Genomic DNA, 7,930 nt, shown 5'->3' with positions numbered 1-7,930 from the left:
GTCTGCCTAAATTCTTCCAGCATATTGAATACGCTACGCGCATGCGCAATACCCTCGACCACTGCTACTCTAACTTCCGCGATGCATGCAAAGCCCTCCCCCGAACTCCTCGGCAAATCTTACCACGACGCCATCTTGCTCCTTCCCTCTTATAGGCAGAAACTCAAACAGGATGTACCAGTGATGAGAACCATTCAACGCTGGTCCGACCAATCGGAAGCCACGCTTCAAGATTGTTTTGATCACGCGGACTGGAATATGTTTCGGTCAGCCTCAGAGAACAACATCGTCCTATACGCTGACTTGGTGAGTGCGTTTATGAAGAAGTGCATTGGAGATGCTGTACCCACTGTGACTATTAAAACCTACCCTAACCAGAAACCATGGATGGATGGCGGCATTCGCGCAAAACTGAAAGCGCGATCCACCACATTTAACCATGGAAAGAGGTCTGGGAATATGTCTGAATATAAACAGTGTAGCTATTCCCTCCGCAAGGCAATCAAAGAAGCAAAATGCCAGTACAGGGACAAGGTGGAGTCGCAACTCAACGGCTCAGACACGAGATGTATGTGGCAGGGTGTCCAGGAAATCATGGACTACAAAAATAAATACAGCCACGTTACGGACACGGACACGTCAAGAAGAGATTCAAGCAGAGATTCAATATATACCTAGCAGCCACGTCACGTCACGGACACGTCAAGCAGAGATTCAAGCAGAGATTCAATATATACCTAGCAGCCACGTCACGTCACGGACACGTCAAGCAGAGATTCAAGCAGAGATTCAATATATACCTAGCAGCCACGTCACGTCACGGACACGTCAAGCAGAGATTCAAGCAGAGATTCAATATATACCTAGCAGCCACGTCACGTCACGGACACGTCAAGCAGAGATTCAAGCAGAGATTCAATATATACCTAGCAGCCACGTCACGTCACGGACACGTCAAGCAGAGATTCAAGCAGAGATTCAATATATACCTAGCAGCCACGTCACGTCACGGACACGTCAAGCAGAGATTCAAGCAGAGATTCAATATATACCTAGCAGCCACGTCACGTCACGGACACGTCAAGCAGAGATTCAAGCAGAGATTCAATATATACCTAGCAGCCACGTCACGTCACGGACACGTCAAGCAGAGATTCAAGCAGAGATTCAATATATACCTAGCATCCAGTGGAGCAGGGGGAGATGATGACAAATTGAAAGCCTCCATTTTTCTGCATGTTATTGGAGAGGATGCATTGGACATTTACAATAGCTTTCAGCTAGACGAGGCAAACTTGACATTGACTGTGCTAATGGCTAAATTTGAGGAGTACTTTGTACCAAGCCTGTACGTCATGTTTGAGAGATACAAGTTTCTCTCATGATCAGAAACAGGGAGTTAGTTTTGACCAGTATTTGGCTGAGCTGAACACTGAGCAAAACGTGTGAATTTGAAAATCTGAAAGACTAACTAGTGAAGGACAGGATAGTCTGTGGCATACTTGATAGACTCAAGGAGAGATTGCTGCGTGAGCAAGATTTAACTTTGGATAAAGCAGTGAATGTGTTGAGCAGCTGAAACCACCAGAGCACAAGCTAAAGAGCTGCGTAGGGATGAGACATCAGTGCATGCAATAAAAAGAGAGGAGCACCACACACAGAACGCCTTACAAAACATAAACAAGTAAAAGAGAGAAATGTGGAAAATGTGGATTTATCCACAAGCCAAAAAATTGCCCTGCCAATGGAAAATCATGTAAAAATTATAATTTCTCAAAGTTCTGCAAAGCTGAGGCTGCAAAGAAAAAGGTTCACACAATCAAGGAGGAGACTGAAGAATTCTTTGTTGATTCTGTGGAAATATGCAAGGCAGTAAAAGCTGAATGGATTGTGCCATTGACTGTGAATGAAACTATAATACCATTCAAGCTTGATACTGGAGCACAGGAAAACCTCGTCGCTGGATGACTACAAAACACTGAAAGTGAAGAGCAAAATACACCCGGTTCAAGGTTAATCAAGGTTACTGGTTATACTGGGGAGAACGTACCAGTCAAAGGAAGCTAGCTGCATAGTAACTTTACAGCACAAAGAAAAACTTCAAAGTACAGCTGCTGAACGTGAAAAATATTGTACAGCCTATTCTAGGATTCATTGCATGTGAAAAGCTCAATTTGTTGAATAGAGTGTATGTAGTGACATCACAGACTGAAAATGACCAATAATCACTACTGGCTGAGAACGAGGATGTGTTTGAGGGTCTGTCACGTTCGTAATAAGGACGGGACCAAGGCGCAGCGTGTGTTGAGTTCCACATCTTTATTTGCAGTGAAACTTCTCAAAAAACAATAGTTTTGCATGTGGTGCTACAAGCACAAGTGGTGCTACAAGCACAAACACAAATAATATCCCACAAACACAGGTGGGAAAAATGGCTACCTAAATATGATCCCCAATTAGAGGCAACGAATACCAGCTGCCTCTAATTGGGAAACATACAAAACACCAACATAGAAATATTGAACTAGAACACCCCCTAGTCACGCCCTGACCTACTACACCATAGAGAACCAAGGGCTCTCTATGGTCAGGGTATGACAGGGTCTTGGATGTTTACCAGGAGAGCACAAAATATGTACTGATGAAAAAATTACTCCAGTTGTGCATGCATGCAGAAAAGTTCCATTTGCACTGAGGAAAAGGTTCAGGAGGAACTGGGACGCAAGGAAAAGATGGATGTCATCACAAAAATGGATGAACCTACAGTGGGTAAGCTCACTGGTTATTTTGGGGAAAAAGAACGGCGATCTCAGGATATGTCTAGACCCAAGAGATCTCAACAAAGCAATCAAGAGAGAGCATTTCAAGTTGCCAACCAGAGAAGAGATAATGTCGCAGTTTGCTGGAGCAAAGTGGTTCAGTAAGATTGATGCCTCATCAGGATTCTGGCAAATGAAGCTAGATGATGCAAGCTCAAGGCTATGCACATTCAACACACCTTAGGGTAGGTACAGATTTCTTCGTCTACCATATGGGATTCTCTCAGCGCCAGAGGTCTACCACAAGACAATCCACATTATCTTCAAGCACATTTTAGGAGTGGAGACCATGATGGATGACATCATCGTCTGGAGGTCCATAAAAGAAGAACACCGTGCGAGAGTGAATCAAGTGCTGGACCTGACACGGAAAGTCAACCTAAAACTAAACAAGGATAAAAGCGAGTTTGGTGTGAAAACACTTACCTTCGTGGGAGATGTACTTTCAGAGGATGGAGTCAAACCAGACCCGAGGAAAACATCAACCATCAACAACATGGAGCGCCCGAAGAACAAGGACGACGTGAGATGCTTCATGGGCATGATCACCTACCTTGCAAAGTTCATACCGCAACTGTCAGCACAGTCCGCTCCACTCAGATGTCTCTGGAACAGAAAAACAAATGAGAATGGTCCCATGAGCAGGAAAACTGCTTCAAAAACATAAAGAAGACAATCACAGTTGAGCCAGTGCTCAGGTTCTATGATCCAGAGAAAAGCACAAGAATTTCTGCAGTCGCATCACAGTTTGATCTGGGAGCAGTTCTTCTGCAACGGCATGACGACAAATGGCAACCCGTCGCTTATGTGTCCAGAGCCTTGACAGGCGCAGAGACAAGTTATGCACAAATAGAGAAAGAACTACTGGCGAGCACATACGCATGCGAAAGGTTTCACCAATATGTCTACGGACAAGACTTCAAAGAAACCGACCACAAACCATTGGTGTCAATCATGTCTAAGCCACTGAATGATTGTCCAATGAGAATCCAGAGAACGTTGATCAGACTGCATAAGATCATCTATGCCGCGGGAAAGTTCATGTTCGCCGCTCTTTCTCGAGCAGTCAACAAGAAAGAGAGCTTTTGACACACAGTAAAACACTGAGATTCAGGCCTACGTCGACATGATCGTAGCATCACTTCCTGTGTCTTCTGAGAGAATGGAGCAGATCAAAAGAGAGACCGCAGCGGACCAAACAACGACAGGGTTGAAAGAAACAATACTGATAGGATCGCCCGCACAGAAAAACAACTGTCCAAGGAGAATACAAGATTACTGGATGTGCAGAGCAGTGCTCACCGTTGTGGATGGCATAGTGTTCAAAGGCAACAAGATTGTCATTTCCATGGCACTACACAAAGAAATGCTACAGAAAATACACAAGGGCCATTTGGGTGAGGAAAAATGCAAACGACAAGCACGAGAATTAATGTACTGGCCAAGAAAGAACCAGGAAATCAGGCAGACCACTGTTTCATGTGAACAGTGTTTGACATACAGGCCAAAGCAAGCAGAGCCGCTAATGCCTTATCCAGTATCCAACAAACCCTACTACAAAGTTGGAGTTGACCTTTTTGACTGCAATGGCAAAAGTCACATTGTTGTTACCGACTACTACTCAAACTACCCTGAAGTAGCAACACTGCCAACTACCTCCAGCAAAGCTGTAATCACCTACCTGAAATCAGTCTTCGCAAGACATGGGGTTGTGTCTGAACTGTACTTAGACAATGGCCCGCAGTTCTCAAGTTCCGAATTACGATTGTTTGTTAACGATTGGGGATTCCGACACAACAGCAGAGAATTCAGTCATAATTGTCAAAGGTCTGATGAAAAAGGCACACGATGGAAAGGAGGATTAAAAATCCCCCAAAATCTGATGATCTACCGCAGCGCACTGCTGCAGAACGGACTTTCACCTGGACAAATGTTGATGGGACGTCGCATAAGAACCAACCTACCCATCCATGAGGACTTGCTAAAACCCAGAGGTGCTCACAAAGTCAATCTCGAAGGAAAAACTGAATGACTCCAAGACATCACTACAGGAACCTGGTTGAAGCAAGGGTGCGTGCGGAGAGAAGTTGCACCGCGATCCTATGAGATCCAAACAGAGCATGGATTACAACTGAGACGAAACAGAGTGGATCTAAGGCTGCAGCCATTCACTCAAGGGACTGAGGATCATCAGGAGGATACTGCTGAAGCGCCTTTAGCAATGGAGAATTCAGTCAGAACAGTTGGACGACGAACGCTGTCCAACTGTTTCAGGAAGCACTTCAGCAGAACGACCAAAAAGGACTGTCAGAACCCCTGTAAGGCTTATTGAGAATTGCACACAAAAAAAAAGAAGAAAAGGGGCACCTGGACTGAATGTTTTTGTTTATGTGAAAAGAAATAGAGCCACAATAGAATATTGTTGGACAGACTGCATTTCGTTGAAAAACAATTATAATATGGTGAAAGAAATGTGTGTTATTGAAAATTGCATGTTATGCAGGTTGGGTAAACAATGTGATGTTACATGTTTAGTTACAGAGAAAAGTAGTTTTCTTCAAAGGAAGGAAGATGTGTTATATGTTAATAACATTAACACTACGTTACCCAGCAGGCTATGCAGGGGCAGGTGGTTGAAGAATGCCTTGCATGGCTAAACATGGAGTTTTCTAGCTGAAGTATATGTTCATTAAAAGTAGTTAAACCTACACCGCGGTTTGTCATTATACATACAAGGAGCAAACATAATAGTCACTGTATATCAAAAAGTAGCATATCCATGTAGAAAATCCTATTAAGCCAGCTTACACTCAGAACTAAAGAAACTACATTGTTTTTAAAACAGACTACAATGCAGTCCATCGACAAAGGCATAGTCCTGAGAAAATAAAGAGAAACTTGTAAAGAGAAACTTGTAAATTCAATTTAACAATAAGCTCATCAATAAACATTATAATATTCTACCATTCCTATTACTACTCTACTTGTCCCGTTACATCAGTCCCTCACATGATTTACATTTGATGGGGAGTCCGCATGTGGTCCATGAGCCCCAACCATTGCCACCCCCCGACCAAATGAACGCGCTGAAAGAGTGTCTACCCCCTCCTTCTTTCCCAAAAATGACCAACCCGAATGTTCAGCTGTGACAGCGATTGTTCTTATGGTCATTTACCACAACACCAACAGTCAAACCACCATTAACACCATAGGATAAATAACTGAGGAGCATGGTGTTTTCAAACTATAGTCTAGTTCGGACTCGTGTTCTGTCAATAACTGACTAAAACAGAAACTATGTAGCAGAACTGACTAGTGTTGAATAATAGATGAAAATGTATTGACTTTATTATTTTATGAGTTATGCATTTAAGGAGATATTTTCTGTGGTGCAAAATTAGAACAGCTGTTTTATTGTGGTGTTACTAAGAAAACTCCTCCTCTCCACCCTTCTAAATTGTTTGCAGAGGCTCTGGCCATCTTGACAGGCAGGCAGCCTCAGGAGTTTGGTAATAAAATCTCTATCTCTGTGAGCATATGGCACTCTGAAACTATAGGCTCTAAAAGCAGTAGGCCTAGATCAGTGGTTCCCAAACTTTTTATAGTCCCGTACCCCTTCAAACATTCAACCTCCAGCTGCGTACCCCCTCCAGCACCAGGGTCAGCCGTACCCCTTCAAACATTCAACCTCCAGCTGCGTAACCCCTCCAGCACCAGGGTCAGCCGTACCCCTTCAAACATTCAACCTCCAGCTGCGTACCCCCTCTAGCACCAGGGTCAGCCGTACCCCTTCAAACATTCAACCTCCAGCTGCGTACCCCCTCCAGCACCAGGGTCAGCCGTACCCCTTCAAACATTCAACCTCCAGCTGCGTACCCCCTCCAGCACCAGGGTCAGCCGTACCCCTTCAAACATTCAACCTCCAGCTGCGTACCCCCTCTAGCACCAGGGTCAGCCGTACCCCTTCAAACATTCAACCTCCAGCTGCGTACCCCCTCCAGCACCAGGGTCAGCCGTACCCCTTCAAACATTCAACCTCCAGCTGCGTACCCCCTCTAGCACCAGGGTCAGCCGTACCCCTTCAAACATTCAACCTCCAGCTGCGTACCCCCTCAAGCACCAGGGTCAGCCGTACCCCTTCAAACATTCAACCTCCAGCTGCGTACCCCCTCTAGCACCAGGGTCAGCTGCGTACCCCCTCTAGCACCAGGGTCAGCGCACTCTCAAATGTTGTTTTTTGCCGTCATTGTAAGCCTTCCACAAACACACTATACCATACATTTATTAAACATAAGAATGAGTGTGAGTTTTTGTCACAACCCAGCTCGTGGGAAGTGACAAAGAGCTCTTATAGGACCAGGGCACAAATAATAATATAATAATAATCAATCATTTTACTCTTTATTGAGCCATCTTATATATAAAACATTTTTTTAATTGAAAATTGTGAATAGCTCACCACAGGTTAATGAGAAGTGTGTGCTTGAAAGGATGCACATAACTCTGCAATGTTGGGTTGTATTGGAGAGAATCTCAGTCTTTGATCATTTTCACACACAATCTGTGCCTGTATTTAGTTTTCATGCTAGTGCGGGCCGAGAATCCACTCTCACATAGGTACGTGGTTGCAAAGACATCAGTGTCTTAACAGCGCAATTTGCCAAGGCAGGATACTCTGAACACAGCCCAATCGAGAAATCTGGCAGTGGCTTCTGATTAAATTAAATTTTCACAGAACCTCTTGTTGCAATTTAGATGAGACTCTCTTGTTCAGATATCGGTAAGTGGACTGGAGGCATGGCATGAAAGGGATAATGAATCCAGTTGTTTGTGTCATCCGTTTCGGGAAAGTACCTGCGTAATTGCGCACCCAACTCACTCAGGTGCTTCGCTATATCACATTTGACATTTTCTGTAAGCTTGAGTTCATTTGCACACAAAAAATCATACAATGATGGAAAGACCTGTGTGCTGTCCTTGTTAATGCAGACAGAGAAGAGCTCCAACTTCTTAATCATAGCCTCAATTTTGTCCCTCACATTGAATATAGTTGCAGAGAGTCCCTGTAATCCTAGATTCAGATCATTCAGGCGAGAAAAAACATCACCCAG

The sequence above is a fragment of the Salvelinus alpinus genome, chromosome 12 (genome assembly GCF_045679555.1).
Source record: "Salvelinus alpinus chromosome 12, SLU_Salpinus.1, whole genome shotgun sequence".
NCBI classification, from domain to species: domain Eukaryota; kingdom Metazoa; phylum Chordata; class Actinopteri; order Salmoniformes; family Salmonidae; genus Salvelinus; species Salvelinus alpinus.
Note: the sequence above shows the minus strand (reverse complement) of the source record.